This window comes from Sus scrofa, chromosome 15 (genome assembly GCF_054392235.1).
Source record: "Sus scrofa isolate SSC_HxYL_T2T_F1_AM1 chromosome 15, Sscrofa_HxYL_maternal_Yorkshire_Landrace_v2.0, whole genome shotgun sequence".
NCBI classification, from domain to species: Eukaryota; Metazoa; Chordata; class Mammalia; order Artiodactyla; family Suidae; genus Sus; species Sus scrofa.
This window is the reverse complement of record NC_139397.1, coordinates 16,892,494-16,916,493: the sequence shown is the minus strand read 5'-3', so window position 1 is coordinate 16,916,493 and position 24,000 is coordinate 16,892,494. Positions and strand designations below refer to the sequence as shown.

General features: G+C 42.1%; 1 protein-coding gene across 7 annotated transcripts in view; it reads right to left on the bottom strand.

The window, feature by feature from the left end:
• The window catches only part of LOC106506169 (uncharacterized), a 241,299-nt gene that overhangs the window by 46,535 nt on the left and 170,764 nt on the right, over positions 1–24,000 (bottom strand). Inside the window, exons 7-11 of one of the 7 annotated variants that reach the window (XR_014829046.1) lie at positions 18,141–18,267; positions 17,277–17,601; positions 13,147–13,319; positions 10,956–11,213; positions 8,199–10,221 (exon numbers count right to left, since the gene is read on the bottom strand). The exons of 1 other annotated variant lie outside the window; for it this stretch is intronic. The gene's annotated coding sequence lies outside the window, so the exon portion shown is untranslated. Of the gene's footprint in view, positions 1–8,198; positions 10,222–10,955; positions 11,214–13,120; positions 13,320–17,049; positions 17,636–18,140; positions 18,268–24,000 lie in introns of those variants that run through there. 5 more of the 7 variants (XR_014829048.1, XR_014829055.1, XR_014829047.1 and 2 more) reach the window with 5 other exon arrangements.

Below are 24,000 nucleotides of genomic sequence, written 5' to 3'. Positions count from 1 at the left end.
CCCTCATTGTGCTGAGGCTCTGAGCTGAGCTGTCTAGCAAGTAATCTGGAATATGAGCTAATCATGGTTCAGGCTATGAAAAATGGGGCTTTCATAGCTCAATTCTGGGAATACTATTCAGCAAGTCTAGGAATCTGCATTCTGAACAAGCATCTGGTCATAACTCTGATACCGATACTGATACTAGTAGTCTTAGGGCATCATTTTTATTTTTATTTTTTAAAATAAACTGTATTGGAGTATAATTGACTTAGAAAGCTGAGTTAGCTTCAGGTACACAGCAGAGTAAGCCAGTTATATACATATACATATATTCTTTTCAGATTCTTTTCCCATGTAGGTTATTACACAGTATTGAGTAGATTTCCCTGTGCTATACAGTAGGTCCTTGTTACTTATTTTATATAGTAGTGTGTATATGTCAATCCCAACCCCCTAATTAATCCCTCCTGTCCCATGTTTCCCCTTTGGTAACCATAAATTTGGTTTCAAAATCTTTGAGTCTACTTCTGTTTTGTAAATTCTTTACTATCTTTTTTTGTTAGATTACATATATTCATGATCTCATATTTATCTTTATATGACTTACTTAGTATGTTAATCTCTAGATCCATCCATGTTGCTGAAAATGGCATTATTTCATTTTTTATGGCTGAGTAATATTCCATTGTATATATGTACCACATCTTAATTCAGATCTCCATCAGTCTACATTTAGTTTGCTTCCATGTCTTAGCTATTGTAAATGGTGCTGCAGTGAACAATGGGGTGCATGTATCCAAGGAAACCATCAAAAAAGCAAAAAGACAACCCACAGAATGGGAGAAAGTATTTGCAAATGAAGTGACTGACAAAGGATTAGTCTCCAAAACATTCCAACAACTCATGTAGCTCAATAAAAAAAAAACTGCAATCAAAAAAATGGGCAGAAGATCTAAATAGACATTTCCCCAGAGAATAAGCTGGCCAAAAAAACACATGAAAAGATGCTCCTCATTATTTATTAGAGAAATGCAAATCAAAACTATAATAAAGTATCACCTCACACCAGTCAGAATGGCTGTCACCAAAGAGTCTACAAACAATAAATGCCATAGAGGGCATGGAGAAAAGGGAACCCTCCAACACTCTGTTGGTGGGAATGTAAGCTGGTACAACCCCTGGTAGAACAGTGGAGGTTCTGTTAGATATACTATGGAGGCTTCTTAAAAAACTAAACTACCATGTCATTCAGCAATCCCATTCCTGGGCATATATCTGGAGAAAACCACATTCATAAAGGGCATCATTTTAGAAACAGTAACGCAGGGCCTTAGTAGAAAGCCGTACGTTTTTGGTCTGTGAGAAGTGGTCCCAGCTAAGGGGCTAGGACCACCTGGAAGACACGGTGGCTTGGCAGGGCTGCCCTATTGGGGATGGTCCTGAGAGGCCTGGACATATGGGCCTCTTCCAGCCAAGTAGGGTGTCCAGGTTCTGAGCACTGACTGGGCTCCCTGTGAGTTACGGTTGAGTGAAGCAGTGGGAGCAAAACAGAGCAAAGGGCAAGGTGAGCCCATCCACTGGGGCTAAGCAGAGACTAAACATCAGCACCAATTCAAATATTCAAGGATAAGCAATAGGGGTAAAACAGGTCCTGGAGAGAGACTCTGACTAGGTTGCTGAGGGTTCCCAAGGAGGATACCTTTTAGAGAGTGTGGTATTCATCAGAAGGACATCAGTTACCAATAACAAGATGCCCAAGAAGGTTAGTATAAATAAATTTGTTGGCCCACACACAACTCACACAACCGACAACTGGAAGTCCAGAGGGAGAGTGGGATTCAGGGTGGGCTTAACTCAGTGGTTCTAGCTCCACGGTCTGCTGTTTTGGCTCCACCTCTCCCATGTCCTCTGGTGAGGAGATGGCCAGAGCTATCCCCTAAGTCCCACCCAGTGTCCTGGGAATAGACAGAGGGAGGCTTCTGGACACTCCAGTCTCCCAACAAATCGCAACCAAGGAAGATGTGGTCGACCTTGGCTTAGTACAGCTAAAGGGAGCTCATTGTCCCCTGAGGCATGTGTGGTGTGTGGCACAGAGTAGACAGCTGAGCAAAACAGGGATTAAAAAGGAGGAAGAAGAAAGGGATCTGGGAGGGCAGCCAGAAGTATCTGCTCCAGATTCCCACAGTCTGAGGCTGTGTCAGGAGGCAGTTGTTAAGGTAGCTGAGAAAATGCTATCATGTTAGAGATAAGCCTGCCAAACCCTGTGGAGCTGCACAGACTTGCCCTAACCACATGGCTAGCAGGTAGCAGACCAGACAGAGAAGCTCCCCTGCTTGCTGCAATTTCCACATTCCCTTTTGATTAATGTATGTTGTAAATCTGCAAGGAGAGGATATTCAGCACTTCCTGAACTATCCTGCAAGAGAACCTTTTCTTCCTTGAGCACTTGTTTAGCCAATACCACTTTGCAAATATGGAGAAAGAGGAGGGGGGAAAGCTGCAGAGCTCAGGGGATGGCTAAGACACCGACCCCTAAAATAAGCGGTATATCCTAGGTGCTCGGTGGAAGCACGCTGAGGGCGTGAACCTTGACTCCTTCTAAAAGACTCATTTCTCCAAGAGCTCTGGCTCCATCCTTTATAGATTTGTGTCCATTATCCTTAGGTGAGCAGATGTAGAAAACTGAGATACTGTCTAAAAGGGGGCAAAATGCTTTAAAAAAAATTCTATTCTTGGTCTTTGACATAAATCACAGCAATATCTTTTTGACTCCACCTCCCAGAGTAATGAAAATTTTAAAAAAATAAACAAATGGGGCCTAATTAAACTTAAAAAGCTTTTTCACAGCAAAGGAAGCCATAAATAAAACGAAGACAACCCACACAATGGGATAAAATCTTTGCAAACAAAGCAACCCACAAGGGATTAATCTCCAAAATATGCGAAAATCTCATACAGCTTTATTTTCAAAAACAAACAACCCAATCAAAAAATTGACAAATCTAAATAGACATTTCTCCAAAGAAGACAGAGGACCAAAAAGCACATGAAAATATGCTCAATATCTTGAATTATTAGAGAAATGCAAATCAAAATTACAATGAGGTATCATCTCATACCAGTCAGAATGGCCATCATCAAAAAATCTACAAACAATAAATGCCGGAGAAGGTGTGGAGAAAAGGGAGCCCTCCTACATTGTTGGTGGGAATGTAAACTGGTACAACCACTAGGGAAAACAGTATGAAGTTTACATTAAAAACTCAATATAAAACTACCATATGATCCAGCAGTCCCACTCCTGGGCATATATCCCGAGAAAACCATAACTTGAAAAGACGCATGCACTCCAATGTTCACTGCAGCACTACTTAACAATAGCCAAGACATGGAAGCAACCTAAATGTCCATCCACAGAGGAATGCATAAAGAAGATGGTACATATAGACAATGGAATATTACTTGGCTGTAAAATAAGAATGAAATAATGCCATTTGCAGCAACAGGGATGGATCTAGAGATTATCGTATTAAGTGAAGTCAGACAGAGAAAGACAAGCATCATATAAGATTGCCAATACGTTGAATCTAATAAAAATGACATAAAAATGTTTTCACAAAACAGACTAAAAGATTTTGAAACCAAACTTACGGTTACCAAAGGGGAAATGCTGGTGGGAGGGATAAATTGGGAGGTTGGGATTGGCGTACACACACACTACTATGTACAAAATCAGGAAGTAACGAGGACCTGTTGTATTTCACAGGGAAATCTCAATACTCTGGTAGACCATATGGAAAAAGAGTCTGAAAAAGAATGGATGTAATTGGGAGCTTGGGTTTAATAGATGCAGACTATAGCCTTTGGAATGGATTAGCAATGAGATCCTGCTGTGTAGCCCTGGGAACTATGTCTAGTCACTTATGATGGAGGCTGATAATGTGAGAAAAAAGAATGTATACATGTGTGCTTACCAAGGTCACCATGCTGTACAGTAGAAAAAAAATTGTATTGGGGAAATAACAATTAAAAAAAAAAGAATGGATATATATATATATATAACATAGATATGGTGTATGTATGTATAACTGATTTACTTTGCCATGTAACTGAAACATTATAAGTCAACTATACACCAATAATTTTTTTTTTTTAATTCTGATCTCATATTGTTGACCTATTCATTATCCTGAACTAATTTTGATCCCACTTATGGCATTTTCTTCTAGATCTGATGGGCCCACTACTCTTAGGACTCAATTGTAAACCAATCTGGAAGGCAGTGTTTTCTGAGGATAATGTTTTCCTCTCTTTCTATATGCCCTTTGAAGAATTATCTGAGGTAGTCATTTGTTATTTCTAAATATTTTTAGATTATGAAACTAATCTCAGGTCAGAGATGGGTCCTGAATATTAAGTACTTATCCTTATTATAACTAATGAATTTAGACAAGAATTTATTAATGGACTGAAGATGCCTTTTTGTCAGATGTGGACATATTCTCCAGATAAGTCTGTATCCAACCAAAAAAAAATGAAGATATAATTAAGTTGAAAAGTAAAAGAAACACTACAGTATTTTACCTAATATTTTTCTTTTTTTTTTTTTTTTTTTTTTTTTTTGTAACTAATCAGAAATCCAAACGTCTAACATTGATTTAGGAAGATTTTTCTTGGCAGTATTCAGGGTCTCTTTTATACTTAACCAACTGAAAAATTGTGGAATTTGAAAAAAGATGAGAAAGATTTTGATCATAGTTACAATAGTGTCTCATCTTTAACTACCTGGGGGCAGGGAGCAATTATTTGACTGATAAAATAGATTAGTGAAATAATTCTACATGATATTTGAAACATTGCATTAAAAAGAAAAACACAAAGTGAAACGTGAGTTTAAGTGGAAAGATAATCCATGATTGAATAGGATAATGAAGAACATATTGCAAACAAAGGAATATGGTAAAAACTTAAGAGTTTATGGTTAGGGAGAAAACAGTCCAATAGATCGAGGCAAAAAATTTTGATTTTTTTTTTTAAAGCAAGAATGCTAGATCTTATCTACTTTTTAAGTGAGGCAAGGGGCAAGGCCAAGTCTTCCCCATTTCATTATTAACTGCTCTGGAAAAAATGCAATTACCTGGAGGGGTTTAATGTCCCTTGTCAGCTGTGGGTAAGTGTCTGTGCTAACGAGGCAAGGACAGCCCCACAGTATGTGGGGTGCTGTTCTCAGGGAGCACGTGCAGAATCCTAATAAGCATTTAGTTTTTTTTTCCTTGGAGACGCCTGCCATGCCTTGCGGGGGAAGTGTAATCTGAGATTTTCAACAGACGTGCGGAGGGGCTTTGCAGTGCTTACTCTCTTGGAATCTGCAGGGGTTCAGTGCTGCCTTAAATGCAGCAGGAGGCAAGACTGACTTAACAGGTTACCCTAGGGGAGCCTTGGCAAGTGCAGCTCTGTTCTGCAAGTAAGCAGCCAGGGTTTGAATGACTTATATCCTAACATCCTAAAGCCACTCAAGACCTGGTGTTCAATGACTCTTACTTCCTCTGGTTCTCTTGGATGGAGGATGGGTGGCTGACACTGGGCAGGTCAATAGGTGTGAAGGTGAATTATTTGTAAAATGGGATCGGAGAATGACTTAGCAATCTAATATATATAATATATTTGAGTCAGCTTCTTCCCCACCCCTCTTTTGCTTCACGGGATTGAACTCTTGCCTGTGTTCATGATACATTTCTAAGACTGAAATTGTAGCCAATTTTTGATGTATTCATCCTTTGTGGGGAGCAGTTAGAAACCAAGCTCTGGTGAGCTCCTTACTAAAAATGAATAGGCAAGAAGGGAGGAAGTATAGAGAAAGAACCTACTGTATAGGAGTTCCCATTGCGGCTCAGTGGTAATGAACCTGACTAGTACCCATGAGGATTAGGGTTTAATACCTGGCCTCACTCAGTGGTTAAAAGATCCAACATTGCCATGAGCTGTGGTATAGGTAGCAGATGCAGCTCAGATCTGGCATTGCTGTGGCTGTGGCACAGGCCAGCAACTGTAGCTCCAATTTGACATCCGGCTGGGGAACTTCCATATGCCATGGGTGCAGCCCTAAAAAGACAAAAAGAGAGAACCTACTGTATATCACAGAGAACTATGTCCAATCTCTTGAGGTAGAACATGGTGGAATATGGTATGAGAAAAAGATTGTATGTATGTGTAGGACAAGGTCACTATGCTGTACAGCAGAAATTGACACAACACTGTAAATCAACTCTACTCTTAAAAAGAAAGTATAGAGAAAGAAGCTTACTAGAACCTCAGCAGTCCTCAAAGCTTATAACTTAGCCCTTGAAGACTTAGATGAATGTGTCCTAGGCATGTGACAAGAGATATGATGATAAACTGAGCATGAGCACAGGGAGTCCTCAACTTCCTGCTTCTGCCACCTCCTAGCACACGTAACATTGATTCCTGTGATTGGGCCAATGGCAGATAAACCAAGGCTTCACCCAACAGGAATAACTGTTGAAATGAAGCCATGAAATATTTTTCACAAGGTACTTAAACTCATCAGCATTTGGTGGCCCATTTGTTTATTATTTATTCCCCACCAGCATCCTAGACATTGCAAAGGACTCAAGTAATGACTCTTAGATACTGGTAGTTGGCAAGTGCCACAGACAAATATGAACTTTTCCATTTTATTTCATGTCAGTTATATTTTATGTGCCCACTATATTTCTGGTGGTTTTGAAGTCATTAAAATGCCCCTTATGCACGCATCAAATTGACTTCATTTTATTGACAGATTCTCATTTGATTTTCATTAATTAGTTAAGATTTCCCCAAACTTTAGATACTTCATTTTTTAAAACAATAGGAAGTATGTGCTTTATATAATATAAAGTGCAGATCTTCCTTTAATGGATTGTTTGGCTCATTTTCTTTTAGGCAAATAAGCAAATTAATCTATACAAGCTATTAATACCAATTATTAATGCTTTTCATTTTGTTGGTTTCAGCAACTTCTGCATGACACATACTGCAACAAAATGGAAATTGATTTTTACCAAGCTTGCAACACTGTAGTGTTTTATAGCCTTTGCAACAATGCTTATTTGAAAGGCTGGGTTTAATTTTTTTTTGGGGGGGGGTCTGCATTTCAAGATGCTGATAGATAACAATTCTATTGTACTTGACAGTTAAAAGTAAATTCATCATAGTCTTCCTACACTGCCCTTGATGCTTGTCACATAAAGAGATTTTAATATGCCCACCGGAAAAGGCTTGGCCTAGCTTATCTGTGTCTTAGATTTTTGCTGCTCAGCACTTCCTTGCTTTGGAAGTCATTTCCATCCCAGGCTTGCACACAGGGCCCTTGTCCTGACCCAAGGAACCTGGCTTTCTGACTCTCCTCCCTGAGAGGCAGCCTGGCACAGCAGTTCCCTTCTAAGTGGCGAAGGGCGGGCTAGAACTATGATTGGCCAGGACACAGCTTCAAGGATCCTTTTAAAGCTAAATGTGACAACATAAGGCAATCTTCCTCTCACGGCCTCTCATCCCTCTTCCACATCTCAAACTTCCTCACTATCGAATCTATTCCATCAGCATTTGCATTTCAATTAATAAGTCCATGCCTGGCCAACTAGCATATTTTTTCAGTGGCTTAAAATATTGACAATGAATGGGATTGGGAAACATTCAGTGTTCCAATGTTCCAGATCACAGGGGCTATGTTTATAAAAGGACAAAATCCACAGTGACACAACAAAGGTGATAGAGATGACAGCCCAGAATACCTGATTTTCCTTTGGGCCTGACCCTCTTATTAGTTGCTCTGAGTTTTCAAATCAACACCTAGTCATGTGGTAGAGCAAGAGGCTGCAAGTCCAGGGCTACACTGACTGGGTAGGGAATTAGAATGTGTGAGATTTATACACATAGCATTTAATTAGGTCTCACAGAGGTGAAGTCCATCTTGAATGCAATCAAGCTGTAACTTATTGCATGTTTGCTGGTGTCGCTGTCGTGATAATTGATATAACATTCATCAGTCTCTTCCAACTATCCACACTCATTCAGGAGGCCGATATGGTTCCACTTTTGGAGACTTATGACCTAAATATCTTTATGGAGCTTTTCCAATTTTCTGCTGATCTTGCTGGTTGGTCTGTCTGACAGAACAGAGGCCAGACTGATAAGGTTTGCTTCGAGAAAGAATATTAAAGTAAGGAATAAACAAGGTAACTTTATTTGGCCAATATTCCATTTGGCCTTTTTGTTTCCATTCTGAATGTTTAGATGGTTATATTTATTTATTACGCTCAAGGAGGATTTAGTTCTCCTGGTGGACATTTTCTGAGAAATGTGTGACACTGTAAGATAACCTGATTTTTGAAAAACAAGCCACAGGGTTAAAGGTGTTTAATAAAATGATAGAACTGATGAAAACTAAAACCCAACTGAAAATGTGATTTCTTGCTTCTGCCTTGTCCTGTGGTTTATGCTTCCTAAAGCCTCAGTAGAGGTCCTGAGGAACAGCCCAGATTCTAGAAACCAAGTCTGCATCAGAAACAATGTAAGCAGACTTTCTCATGTCTATGGGGCGTGATCTCTTTCCACACCCACCATGACATTACAAGGTCTCCATGTCACTAAACACTGAGCATGCCTGGCTGGGCTTGCTCCCCTCATCCACCTGGCCTCCTCCCCCTTGTAATGGATGAGGGTCCTCCTTGCCCTTTGGATTTGCCATTGGGTATGGGGGAGGTGCCAGTTCAAGTGGAGGTCTCACATAATACCAGTTTTCTGGATCATTTGATTTATCTAAGTACCTACAATGCCAAGGCCCCTGGGCATTCATCCAACCAACTGCTTATGTTTCCATAAATAATGTCAGCTCTGGGACTCCACTGAATTAGGCCAAGGGCTAGCCAGAGGGTTGTCTCTCCTGTTCCCTGAAGGTCAAAAGACTGACTATCAGTGTATAAGAGCTTTTTTCAGGAAAGTACTCCAAGTTCAAACTTTTAGAAACATTGTCTCATTCAATATTTAAATTTCATTGCATTTAAGTAATCTACATGTAAGTTTTGTGTTCGTTATTGTGGAGAAAGGAGCTCTAGAAATTGATGTGGAGAATTAGAATTTAACACCTACTGATTAACCCTCACAGATTTATACTAAAAGACAAAGTCCAACAAGCGGATACTGAAATGGCAGTAAAGAATTCAGATTGATGAATTCCATTTTGAAATGCCAAGGTCAAGGAGAAATTCAAGTACATGTTTGAAAATTCAGTATTTTTTGCTCCCAGACCCTAATGATTAATATAAATACATCGTACTGGCTTAAATAAACAAATAATTGACCTGAATCTTTTTCAATAAACCAGTACTATAATCAATATTTTTTCCTGCCAAATACTTAGGAGATGCGAAGCATCTGGACAGCATTTTCAGTGGATAGTCAAGGAAAAGGGACAGTCACTTCTAGCTGGTCTGCTGCAGAGAGGCCTCAGGTAAAATGATGCCCACATCACCATTCAGAACTAACACATATAACTGCAGGTAATCACAGACATCCACGAAATGCCAAGCAGATACTTTGAGCAGACGTGGGAACAGACAATCCAAGAGTTTCTAGGTTTTTTTTTTAAAAAAAAAACAACAACAAAAACCTTCCCCAAAGTGCTGTTTTCTGTAGGAACTGGTTCCCTAAGTCCTTCTGCTCTATTACCCACCCCACCCAAGACAAACCCACCCTTCTGCTTTCCTGCTGCCTGGCCCCCCAGCACCGCTCAGTACTCAGAGGGCAGAGCATGGCTTCCCAACATTAATCCCTCTGCTTTAACCCTCCATAGTTAAGACCATAGCGCCCGGTTTGAAGAAAGCTTCATTGGAGGTTAAGGATCTTGAAGAGGAAGAACACAACACAACACACAGCAACTGATGTGGACACTTGAGGTGGCTGCCCAGGCGTACTCAGTGGGGACTGCCTCCCTGTGCCAGTAGCCAGCTCACCACAATCCATTCCCTGCCTTGTCCACAATGTCCACAGCAACCCTAATGCTTTAGTTATGTGAGGATCCGTCTGTACAGAGAAGGGAAGGCATTTCTGTTCCCCTTCGGTTTAGTCTGTCTCCCAGGCGTGTGTGGCTGCGTCAGCTCAGGATGACTGAATAGGAATGTCGACTTCATTCAAGAGACCCTCGCCCCCGACTCTCATGGTAGATTATGACCCACTGACCTAGAAAATAATTATATAAAAATAGTGTCAGCTGGATCTAGACAAGATGGCAGAGTAGAGCTCACCTCCTTCTCACAAAAACACCAAATCACAACAACTGTTGAATAACCACTGACGAAAGAGACTAGAAACTCCCCCCAAAAATACACTCAAAGAGGAAGCCTAAGAGCCAGCAGGAGGGGTGCTTCTGAGACCTAAACAAAACCCATATCTGCCGAGTGGGCAACCCACAAACCGGAAAATAACTATCTTGGAGGCTTTCCCACAGAAGTGAGGGTTCTGAACCCCATGTCGGTTCAACTGAGAAGGCAGCCCTGCCAGACTGTGCAGTGTTCACTCTCTGTGTGTCTCACTGGCTTGGAAGAGATTTGCTCTGTTTTTGTGTGGTATGAAAAGGCATTTTACCTTAGTTGTGTTGTGTCCCTTCCTAGGATGTTGTTGCCTTGCAGAGCACTGAGGAGTCATCCTGAGTGTGTGCGCGTGTGCACGTGTGCGCCTGTGGTGTGAATAATTCCTCCGTGAACTCTTGGCTGGCTTACACGGTGAGGTCATCTTTACTCTTCGTGATGCTAAAAAAGCTAAGTGGAGGTCTTTTTTCGAAGGAGGTACCATTCTTCATTGGCTACAATAGCTGTTACCGCTTTGCTTTTACCCAATAAACAGAGCATACTGCTTATAACAAGAAGAGTGTGATTGCTTAAATAGACATGTTTGAAATAGACATGTTTGAGTACCTCAGTCATTCATTTAAGAATCTGAAAAAAGGAGTTCGCTTCGTAGTGCAACAGATATGAATCTGACTAAAATCCGTAAGGATGCAGGTTCAATCCCTGGCCTCGCTCAGTGGGTCGGGGATCCGGCATTGCTGTGAGCTGTGGTGTAGGTCTCAGATGTGGCTCGGATCCTGTGTTGCTGTGGCAATTATGTAGGCCGCAGTTGTAGCTCCAATTCGACCTCTAACATGGGAAATTTCACATGCTGTGGGTGTAGCCCTGAAAAAAAAAAAAACAAAAACAAACAAACAAACAAAAAAAAAACAAAAAGAAAAAAAATAATCTGAAAAGAATCTGAAAAGAATCAGGATGTGGAAGGTGCCAGAAATGTAAACATATCCCCTGTCCCCAAAGAGCAGAGTCTACCGAAGAGCCAGGGTGCAAAGTAATTTAATAGATACATCCCTCTTCACAGTTAATATTTGTTATAATTTTGTCTTCCCAAAAGCAGACCCTAAAAACAGGATTTGGATATGGGTCACTTTCTTTCTCTCTCTGTCTTGAAATCTTATTAATATTAACTTATGCACTGTCCAAAGTGGAATACTGCTTAGGAAAAGTCCTCCATCTGGAAGATAAACTTAGGAGGGACATGTGTGTGGCAGAGCTGACCACAGTGATCATGTTCTTAGGCTGGGGAAAAGGGGGATGTGTGCCACCACCAAGAAGCAGGAGGGAAGGCAAAGTGGCTGGTATTTACTCCTGGACATCAGAACTTTCCAAGTAACCAATGATCCAAAGAAGAAATTATCAAACCAAAAAGACAACCTGCTCATGTAATTAAAATTGAAAATTAAGAGATCAACTTCCAACAAAAGAGTATTAATTTATCTATTCATATTTTACTCCCCCTGCCAGGTTAACCTTATTCTAAGATGGTATCATCTAGCCTACAATGAACACAGGGCACACATAATTAGAAAAATATCTCCAAATAACCTTGGTCCTAACCATTTCAAAGAAAACCTCTGAAAGTGTTACATGGTCAGTCTATTTTCTAGGTGTCTTGGAAGGTTCTACAAGCTACCCTCCATCACAGAGAAGCGTGAACCCAGGAGATACCTGACACCAAATTAACATAATAATTCCAAAGGCAGAGAGAGAGTGGAGGATGTGGGGACAAGGAGGTATCAACCCTGTTCCAATAAAGACCAAATGTAGAGGGGAGATAAGAGGGACCAGAAACAAAAGCAGAGTTAAGAATCTGACGTCAGTGGCTTAGATCACTGTGGAGGCATAGGTTCAATCCCCAGCCCAGCACAGTGAGTTAAAGGATGTGGCATTGCTGCAGCTGTGGCAAAATTTGCAGCTGTGGCTTGGATTCAGTTCCTGACCCATGAACTTCCATGTGCCATGGGTGCATCCACTAAAAAAAAAAAAAAAAAAAAAAAAAAGAGAGAGAGAGAAGAAAGAAACAAAAGCATTATTTACCTACCAAAAGTGGCTTCTAAGAAGTGAAATGACTGTCACCACTTCCTGGTGGTGCAGATTTGAAAGTCCTGCAAATTCCTCAGGAATTCTTTTAAGTCCTTCAATTCTACTGGCCTGAGAATTTACTGATGCATGTAAACAAATACATCAGTAAATTCTATGCCTATTTCCAAAGACACTGATTCACTGGACATGGTGTTGTGCCTATGGAGGAGTATTCTTAAAAACAAAGATGAAGACTGTGGAGAAAGTTCAAAATCCACAAACCCAAAACCAATATGGCTTGATCCTTGCCTTTCTTATTAGGGAGAGAAATAAGAGCTCCTTTCCACTTTCTAGATGTAGCCTCCTCTGGTTTTATTAGTATTAAATGTATGCATATATGAGTAGGCTGTGTTACTGGAGAAGTGTTTATGTGTATGGAGGCAAGGAGTATATTCTGGAAACATTTCATCTTGGAAGAAAAAAAGGGGCTATATTCCACCCTGGTCAAAACACTTCACCTAAAGTGCATTCAAAAGGCCCAGGCCCTCTATCTGAGCACGGCTTCCTTTTTTCTTTTTGGCCACACCCATGGCATGTGGACCTTCCCAGGCCAGGGATCAAACCCATGCCACAACAGCAACCCAAGCTGCTGCAGTGACAATGCTGGATCCTTAACCTGCTGTGTCACAGAACTCCCGAGAACAGCTTACTTTTGACAGAGTTGACTTCAACGGACCTTCTTCCACTGTCTGCGTTAACCAAAAGGCACTGGTAACCCAACTTCTCCTTTCAGATGATTCCAGTCCTCACTCATTAGCTTCTGAACAAGCTGCCTTCCTGTCCTCTCTTACTAGTCTTTGATCATTCTTCTTCCACATTAGTGACAGAAAAGTTGGAGAAAGGATAATGCTTCAAATCAGAAGAAAGCTTAAGTTACTTTAACATGAAAGCTAATAGATGAATCCCTTATTCTTCTTGCTTTAGCAACACTCAGCATCAAACTCCTTCTTAGGGTCTACAGTTTGCTAACTTCCCCACACAATGATGGTTCTTAAAGAGAACTAACCCCCCACAGCCACCCCATTGCTGGAGCATTCTAAGTCCTCCTGAACATAACTACAGGCAACTGGCTTACAAGTTGGATAAGAAAGTACTTTAAACCTCATCACTCCCCATCTTACACAGGCAGAACTTGCCAACTAACAGACTTGCTTTCCTATTATCCTTCAACATAAAGGACATCCAGAGGATCAGAAAGAATAATGGCCATAAAAAAATCCACAAATCTGTAGTGATATGCAGAAAAAGGCTGAATGAGGAAAACTCTTCACAAATGAATGCCAGCAGCTCAACACTGAAGCAATGAAAGCATCACAAAACCACCATCTTGCAATTCCAGTGTAATAGCCAATTCAGGCTGGGATCAAAGGAAGGTAAAAATGCGGTTGAAAAGTTGTTAGGAAATAGAATTTTTGCATTTTGTCAAAAATCAGCCCACAAATTCTTACTAAATTGCAGAGGAAAATATAGTTTTCTGGTGGAAAGACCCAAGAGTCACCAGCTCTGCATCAGTAATACTGAGACAGCAGGACATTATGTGACAGGAAATTTACAGCGTCACTGATGAAGCAGTTTTGGCAAAAGTGTTTGCTACAGGAGTTCCCACTGTGGCTCAGCGGTAATAAACCCGACTAGTATCCACAGGTTCAATCGCTGGCCTCGATTAGTGGGTTAAAGGATTCAGCGTTGCTGTGGTGAAGACTAGCAGCTACAGCTTTGATTCAGCCCCTAGCCTGGGAATTTCCATGTGCCTCGGGTATGGCCCTAAAAAGAAAAAAAAAAAGTTTTCTGTAAACTGAACATCTATTCCCCTCATACTCCTACTGAGCTCTAATCCCCAGTGTGATGTATTTGCAGGGAAGGCCTTTGGGAGCTGATCAGATTCTGAGGGCACAGCCCATGGATGGGGTCAGTGCTCTTATAAAAGTCTTGCCTTGCTCCTGCCATGTGAGGGTACATAGAGGCCATCTGAAGCCCAGAAGAGGACCCCCACCCAACCATACCATCACCCTGATCTCAGGTTCCAGCCTTGGGATCTGTGGGAAATAAATTTCTATTGTTTATACACCATCCAGTGCATAGTATTTTTGTTACAGCAGCCTAAATAGATAGACTAAGATAATAATTTTAATCTGAATCTACTCACACATCTAAACCTAACTTCTAGTCTACAAGAAATACACACGCTCAAGAAGACATAAATAATACATGAAGAAACCATCAGGAAACCCATAATGTGGGACCTTCTCCAAGACAACTAGCCTAGACTCTCCAAAAGTTTAAAGAAGGATGTGAGAAGACTGTTAAATTAAAATGAACAAAAAAGACACAACCAAATGCAACTCATGAATTTGATTAGATCCTAATGTTGAAAATACTAGATATTAGAGGATAAAACATTTCTTGTTAATTTTCTTGGGTTTCTACCGTATTACTGTAATGAAGGGGAAATGTCCTTATTTTCAGGAAATACATTCTGAAGTATTTAGGGGTAAAATGCTCTGATGGCTAAAACTTAAAGTAGCTGATAGACAAAATACTGGTTATGGCGCAGTATACTGGCGCGGTACACACAGGAAGCTCTTTCTGCTCCATAGTCCTGCCTTCCTGGGGCATCTTACTCCCATTTTACTTCATCCAGTGTCTCCAGGCTCTGGGTGGGGACATGCAGTTCTGCACAGGCTTCCTTATCTGACAGCAGGAGCCTCTGCTGAGGGTGCTAGAGCTGGATTTCCCTCACAGAGCACACCTCCAAGCACTCAGGCAGGCAGGCAAGCCCAAAGCTGTTCCACGCCCTGAATCCTCAGTTCCTACAGGCAATGAGGTAGAAAGGAGGCCTGAGTTATGGCTGCCCCTAGCCAGGTTCAGCTGACAAGCTTCTCTGGCAGCCTAAGAACAGGGTAATTAATGATTAACCACACAGAGCAGAGTCCAGCCAACCTGGGCCCTCGGTTGGCACAAGAAAAGTCCCAAATCATTTCAAGTAAGAGCAATGACAACCACAGTTCCTGAGTACTTACTAAGTGCCAGACACCATTCTAAGTGCCTTATGCATCGCAATGTATGGAGTTACAGGAGCCATCAGGCTTTAACCTATTATCACTAAGTACCACCGTCAAACACTGACTGGAACCCCACTGCAGGCAAGGGCTAAAGAGTAATTTGTAACAGTGCTCACATTCAGAAGGCTAAGTCATCAGTGACTGAAAAAATGGGATTGACCCTGGAGGTGGGAGGAAGATCAGTATGCCTTTCGTTCCTAAGACCATTAAGGCAAACCACTCCTCACCTCTTTTAAGTCTCGGCATCCATAACCACTTATCGTGAGAAAATAGGTACCGCAATCAAAAATCACAACTTGCTCCCTGACATCAGGCAATCACAGCAAGAGAAGCAAAGGTACATCACCTTACCCAGTTGTTCCTCCTGCACCAGTGCGCAGTAGCCACCTGCCTTTGCACACAACTCTTCACACATTAACGTTAGAAAATTCAGAGACTGGCATTAAAAAAGAGAAGTCCCTTCTCTTCTCAAACGGACTGAAGACAGCAATCAAGGGTGGGGAAAGCTAGCTTCAGATACCCCTTGGGGATCGAATAAAGGGGAAAAACACCTTCAACCATCAAGGAAGTTAGGCAGGCGTTGGAATCTTGGAGGTGGACAGCTGAATTACATGAACGTGTACAATAAGTGCAGCACCATTTAGGGCTGACTCTAGCATTGAGCTGCATGGTAACTCTACAGAGGACAGTAACATTTTACTAATAAAATAGCAAGGCTACACTGGAATATCTTACAGCAGCTGGAACTGAAGAGTGGCAGAATGTGACACACCAAACTAGGACCCTAGGAGTTTAGGGCCTGCCACCCCCAAAGCATGCCAATCTCGTATGTTGAGTATCTTGAGCTGTTGGCACTGGCAAAACAGCAAAGGCAGGGAGAGGCTTTCTCCAAACTCCCCTACCTGCCTAAAGGCAGAGTTTCCAAAGACAACTCACTTGTTATAGCCCCCCACCCCCCACCGGGAGTGTCATCAACCAGGGAAGATTGGCTCTTACTACAGGAGAGACCAGAAGTGGAAACAAACTTTGTGACAAACTCTCCTACCTCCCATCTATTCTTCAAGATTGGCTCTTAGTACAGGAGAGACCAGAAGTGGAAACAAACTTTGTCACAAACTCTCCTACCTCCCATCTACTCTTCAAAGGCCCATTCCCCCTCCTAAAAACAATTTACTCCCCCCTAAGAGGCCTATATCCTCCTCTCCTTTCCTTATTAAGATGGGCTTTTAATTCTGAAATCTCAGCCACCTGAGGGAGTTACTACTTTTTTCCCTGGTACCACCCATATATATCCGAGGTACATATGTTAATACAATTGTTTTCTCCTATTAGCCTTTTACCACAGGAATCTCAGCCAAGAGCTCAGAAGGGTAGAGGGAAAATTCTTCCTCCACTACGGAATAAATGGGTATCACTAGAGGCAACAGCATGGATTAAATCTCAGTGTTGAACAAAAGCAGCCAGATCCTTCCATCCTATGACTATGTATAATTTTATGTAATAAAAATTACATGCTATGACTATATAGGATGTATTGGTATAATGTATATGTTTTTATGTTTTATAATACACTCTAAATACATAAACAGAATAAAACTCAAACCAAGCCAAAAATAAATAAATAATTAAATAACACTTTAAAATTCAGAATAAGGTACTTTTTTTTTTTCTTGGAGGGGAGAATCACATTTTACTTACTATCTCTCCCCTGCCACCCTCCCCCAACACTGAGCAGATAACTGACCAATCCAGGATGACAGTTGCTGGTGGGGTTCCAGGTGGAATGTTGGGGTTCGTTGTGCCTGGTGGATCCATGGTAACTGAGCAGAGCCCCTTGCTGGATCCGTGCCATGGAGGGGCTGCCGTCCTCTGTGGAGCTTGGCTTCGGGCTGATCCTTGGGAAGCTGAGGGAGGTGTTGGTGTTGCTGCTGCCCAGCGGCTTTGGTTCCTGGTTCACCATCCAGAACCTCCAGTGGGAGACCGTGGCGTGCAGGTCTGTTATCATCCCCTTTGTGGTAGGTCTCTTCTTTACATTGCGACTGCTTCAGTCTGTTCGAAGTCGACTTTACCTGCGACGTGAACAGCAGCTGGCAAAAGCACTGGCTGCACAGATTGACGAGAAATGCCAACTCATTGACAAGATTCATGCTGCTCAAAAGGAGCATGCAGAGGTGGAGGCATCCCTAGAGAATGCCAGGCTAGAGACAGAGTCATTAAATGTACCTGGCCTCACTAACACCCACAGAGAGATGCTGAGGATCAACCTGATTTTGATGGAGGAACTCGATTCTCTGGCCCAAGACCTGGAGAACGAGAGAGTCAAGCAGACCAGACAAGAACAGGAGATGGTGGAGATGTTCAAGGAGCTCCAGGCCCTGGAAGAGGTCATGAGAACCACCACACTACAAGGGGCCTTTCCCAACCAGGAGCACCAAGCACCACGCCCTGATGGCCCCTTCCCCAGCAGTGGGCCTGGGTATTAGAGCCGACCTCTCCATCCCTGCCACTCAGGCCTCCCAAGCTGCCAGGTCGCATCCATCCCCTCTGAGGGATCCTCAACTGAACTACGCCGAGGCCGGTGGTTGCAGGGAGGCTCTTCAAACTTTACCTGCTGAGCACTGAAGTGAGTTCCTTCCCAGTTATCTTCTACCATCTAAATGTATTTCAGGTCCAAGAACACACCAAGAAATGTGGGACTTTTTCTATATTCACAGAATGCTTGGGTTCTTTCACATCTGTGGCGAAAGAAATATTGTACTGAAGAGACTAATCTTCAAACTCAGTTTGAAGCTTCCTTAAGCCACATTTCTCAAAACAGTTTTGCTAACTCTTACGCAACAATCTGACAAGTATATAGTATTTTCTGTCTAACTATTGCATTATAACTTTGAAAGTATATGCAGTTCATCAATACAGACTTTTAGTTGGAAATAGTAATATTATTTTCCTAGAATTAAATTCCCAATAGTTGTAAATTGGTGAAAGCAACATTTTGCCCATGTTTGTATCATTAAAGAAAAAACCTCTTTTGAAATAAATAGTATGCTTAGAAATAAACTTTATCATTTAAGATTTACATTCTAATATGACAATGGTTACATTTGAAAAATCAAACTTGATAAATTCCATGCACTTTGTTTCCTTTCCTTACTGAAGTCTGAGCCCCACAGTCACTACCTTTATTTATTGATGGCGTCCTCTCATTAGGCATTAAGCACAGGCGGGTTTTTTTCACAGTGGAAGGGAGGCAGCGCACAACACTTTTATAATTGGAGGGAATCACACAAGCAACTGACAGAGGCAGTCATCATGATGAGGTGAAGGAGAAGTGCCTGTGGTGACTCAGTGGGGTAAGAACCTGACATCGTGTCTGACAGGATGCAGGTTTGATCCCAGGCCTGGCTCCGTGGGTGAAGGATCCAGTGTTGCCACAAGCGGGGGTATGGGTCCCAGACATGGGTGGGATCCCAAGTTGCTGTGTCTGCGGTGTAGGCTGGTGGATACAGTTCTGATTTAACACCTCATCTGAGAACTTTCCCAGGCCAAGGTTGTGGCCCTGGCCACTATGCCCCGAGTCTTCTCTCAAGCCTGACAGCCACGCCTCCCCAGTGCGTGGGGTGGGGGGCGGGGGTCTCCCAGTCCACTTTCCGTGGTCGCCTCCCCCTGGCGTTCAGGAAGTGAGTATCTGACTTCTATTCATCGCCAGTTTCTCCAGAAGAACTGGTGCCATCCCCCTTCACTTTTCCTCCTCCTCCTTTCCTTCTCCTTCCAAGGGGTGGAGAGCCCTCCCCTTCTCAAGAACTCTTCCTCTGCCTGCTGGTGCTGGTCCTGGCTGCCACTGGCCGCTCCTCTTCCCTGGCAGCTGTAATGCCCGCGATGCCTCCAGAGAGCCACCTGCTGAGTTTCCAGCCAGCCTGGCCAAGCGTGTCCCCTGATTGCACCCCAGGTCATCCAAGAACAGATTGTGTTGGCCAAATGCTGGCCCATCTTTCCAGAAGTACTGTCGTTGCACCTTGGATACCCTTTCTCCAAAGCAGACACACTGTTGCCCCAAAGGATGGAGACTGCTACCCTCCTCAGAACTCTTCCTCTGCCTGCTGGGGGTGGTCATGGCCAACGGGGGCCACTCCTCCTCTGGGCTTCCGCACTGCTATAAAACCCAGGCTACCTGGAGAGACCCCACCTGCAGGGCTTCTGAGCATGCCTAGTTGCCCCACTGGTGCAGCCACGACTCCCATGTGCCTGCTCCATGAAAGCCCCACCCCACACCCCCTGTGGGCTCCCCAAAGTGGAGAGACTCACCCAGCCAGCTTGGCCACGTGTCCCCTCATTGAGCCCTAGGTCGTTCAAGAACAAATTTTGTTGGCCAGTTAGTTTCATCGTGTTCTCTCCTAAGGTGGTTTCCATGAACGGCTTGTAAAGGACCAGAAGGAAGTAGAGCCTTGGGCACAACTTACTGATGAAAGGCCATCAGCTCAGTTACGACTTAGCACTCCGTGGAAAACCCTTCCCTAGAGAGCAGCCTGACACCTTTATTTTTTGACATTTAGTGAAGAGTTTGTTCATACAGAGCAATATACTAATTAACAGAGGGCTTCCTGGCTTTTCCTTGTCTCCAAGTTTACACCTTGGGAGTAAATGAGACAAACGTGTGGAAAAGACACAAGTGTGTGTGCTTGCACACACACAAACAAGCACACAGTTGTTGCTGTTTTAATCAGAGAAAAAGGATCTTGCTAGATAGGCTAGCTTTTGAAATATCATGTATAACTCAAGAGAAAGGAGAAGACACTAAAATGGGAGAAAGGAAAAAAAAAAAGAAAAGGGGAAAATGCTAGGAAGAAGGGGGAGGGAGAGAAAAATAAATTTCTTGCCGTACTTTAAGCTAACTACATACAAACAAGTGGAAAACATCTCTAAGTGGCAAAGATACCAAGGCTGCTTCACAGCAGGCTAAAGGCATTGTAAAGAGTATGTAAGGAAAGCTTAGAGGAGAACCCCACAAGGAAGTGAACTGGGAGATTTAACTGAGAGACTTAACCCCCGCCTTGCCTGAAAAAGCATTTCCATGCCTTTTCAGTTCTGCTCAGCCTCAGTCCATCCTCCTCATAATTATGTAGCAACTACGTGCCCTATGTTCAAGCCAGCAGCCCTGCTAATGCTGCTCCAAGCATTGCTTCTCAGTTTCGCTTCTATAACCTTGCTTGCTCAGTTTCTTCGGCAGGAACATTGTCTGCTCCAGGAATGAGGAGGTTCCGGATTGCTTGCATGGGAGAAACAAGACCCGATATTGTATAAAAGGTGCTGAGAACAAAGACCCGGTGCTCAGACTCTGGAGCTGACTCCTCTGAGCCGGCACTGGTGCCGAATAAACCTTGTTTTTCTGCATCTCCAAGTGCCATTTACCTCCTTCCACGGCCACGGTTTCTGCAGGTTCTCTGGGAGCCTCTTGGTTCTCATCTCCAACAGGCATCAAAGTGTGTAGTACTCCCAAGAAGCCTGTGGGACCCCAAAACAATGCTTGATTATCCAGTCTTCATGGAGTCTTGTAGCTTCCACACCAACTTCTTTGAGCTTCCCATACTGGGCTCCGCTACCCAACATCCACTCAGCTCACAGGCTCACCTTCAGACCCTGGAGAAAGCAGCTGGCCCTTAACTGTTCACAAGACGGCTGACTCCCCCAGAATAAGGTTACTTTTGGAGAGAGTGATAACTACAAAGGGGCCCACCGGGCAGCGGATGTCTCTGGGGCTGGTAAGATTCTATTTCTTCATGTAGGTGGTGGTTATAGAGCTGTGTTCCACATGTGAAAATTCATGGAATCATACTCTAATGTGCATACTTTCCATAGGATGCTACACTTCAGAAATTTAACAAAAATGTGAAAACACAAACCACAATGAGGTATCACCTCACATCTGTTAGAGTGGCTGTTATAAAAATAAAAAGGAGATAGATAACCACTGTTGGTGAAGATTTGGAACAAAAAGAGAACATTCATGCACAGTTGGTTAGACCAGAAATTGGTACAGCCACATGGAAAACAGGATGGCCATTCCTCAAAAAGTTAAAAATAGAACCATGATATGATTCAGCAGTTCCCCTCTGGGTATATATTCATGTCCAAAGGAAATTATATCATTATCTCAAAGATATACTTACACCCCCATTTTAAATGCAGCATTATTAGCACAAGCCAACACATGAAAATAACCTATGTGTTCACTGACAGATTGAGTGGATAAAGTAAATATATGATTATACACACACATACATGTGTGTGTGTGTATGCATGTATAGTGGAATATTATTTAGCCCTCAAAACGTCCATCAACAGACGAATGGATTACGAAGATGTGGTGTATATACACGATGGAATACTACTCGGTCATAAAAAAGAACAAAAGAATGCCATTTGCAGCAACATGGTTGGAACTGAGTGAAGTCAGAAAGAGAAATACCATATGAGATCAGTTAAGTCTTGAATCTAATATAAGGCACAAAGGAACCTTTCCACAGAGAAGAAAATGAGGCACTTGAAGAATAGACTTGTGGTTGCCAAGGGGGAAGGGGAGGGAGGGGGAGGGACTGGGAGCTTGGGGTTAACAGGTGCAGAATGTTGCCTTCGCGATGGATTAGCAATGGGATCCTGCTGGGTAGCACTGGGAACTCTGTCTAGTCACTTATGATGGAACACGTAATGTGAGAAAAAAGAATGTATACATGTATGTGTACCTGGGTCACCATGCTGTCCGGTAGAAAAAAAATACATACAAATAAATAAAAATTTTAAAAAAGTAGTATCTTAGGAAAAAAAAAAAGAAAAATCCTGAAAGTACTGGAGCCCGCATATTAGGCAAGTAGCTTCTGAAAGGCACTAGACACTAACGGAAAAGGTGATTTTCTCATTTTAAAAATTCCATTTTGAGGAAAAGCTTCAGTCTGCACTGACTAGGAAACTTGTATATAACGCATAGCCTTTCTGAGTTAAAGAACAGAAAAACAGAGTTAGTACAAACACAGTCAAGGCAAAAGGAGGAATGAATTTGGGAAAGGAGAAAGCCAAAGAAAGTTAGATTCAGATTCTATTTACAAACTCTATTGAATTCACTAACACTGAACCATTTCAGTGTGGAACAGATTCCAGTATGCCAGACAAAGCTAGAACTACGAAATAATATCTGTATTACCACCCATGAGAAAGAGGTTGTAGTTTGAGTCAAACTATGTTAATTTTCTGCTGAAAGAAAATAGGCAAAAAGACAAAATCAACCCTCTGAAGGAGAATAGAACAATATTCAGACTTCTTCACTGCATGATTTTATAACATCCAAGATAGAGTCCAAAATTCATTGATACACCACTGTCCAAGAAAATTAGAGCAGGCCTTGAAATGGTACCAGAAAGTAGTTCTTAGGGCCATGCCTGCAGCATATGGAAATTCCCAGGCTAGGGGTTGAATCAGAGCTATAGCTGCTGGTCTACAGAACAGTTCATGGCAACGTGAGATCCTTGACCCACCAAGACAGGACATGATTGAACCTGCATCCTCTTGGTTCACTGCCGCTGAGCCACAAATGGAAACTCCTAGATTTTGTTCCCGGTGAAGTTGTGCGGATCCTTAGAGTTGTGGGAACTCAGCTCAGGAAACAGTAGGGTTGAGATAATCATTTAAGCAACACACTGCCATACAACCATTATTACACGTTTGCCATATAAAAGGACAAAGCCTATATATCACTCCTTTAAATATGAGGCTTTAACTTCAAATCTTCTGGTTATCAATCATGCAGCTTTGGTCACATTACATGGTTTATCTGAGTTTGATGTCACCTGAATACGGGAACAATATCTCTCTCACATACAATAAATGACATATTTTTAACACAGTGCCCAGTACATATTTCATTTGAATAATAAATTCAGAGAAAAAATTGTATGCAATGATGATAACACCCTTTAAAATTCATTGTGACTTTTGGAACCCTTCTAATTTTACTGGAATAAAGCTGATGTTGAAGTATTAAAAAAATAAGAAAATATATGATTATACACACCTATACTTGTGTATGTATGTGTAATGGAATATTATTCAGCCATCAATAGGAATTAAATCTTGTCATTTGCAACATAATGTAAATGCCTTGAGGGCATTATGCTGAGTGAAATAAGTCAGAGAAAGAAATGCTATACGATCTCACTGATATGTGGAAACTAAAAAACAAACACAAACCAGAAAGCTCATAAGAAAACTTATCTGGTGGTTACCAGAGGTGGGGGTGGGTGGATGAAATAAGTAAAAGAGATCAAAGGGCAAAAACTTCCAGTTATCAACTAATTAAGCCATGAGTATGTAATGTACAGCATACCTCCTGCAGTTAATACTACTATATAGTGTATTTGAAACTTGCGAAGAGAGTAAATCTTAGAAGTTCTCTTAAGTGTAAGGAAACTCAAGTCTAGGAA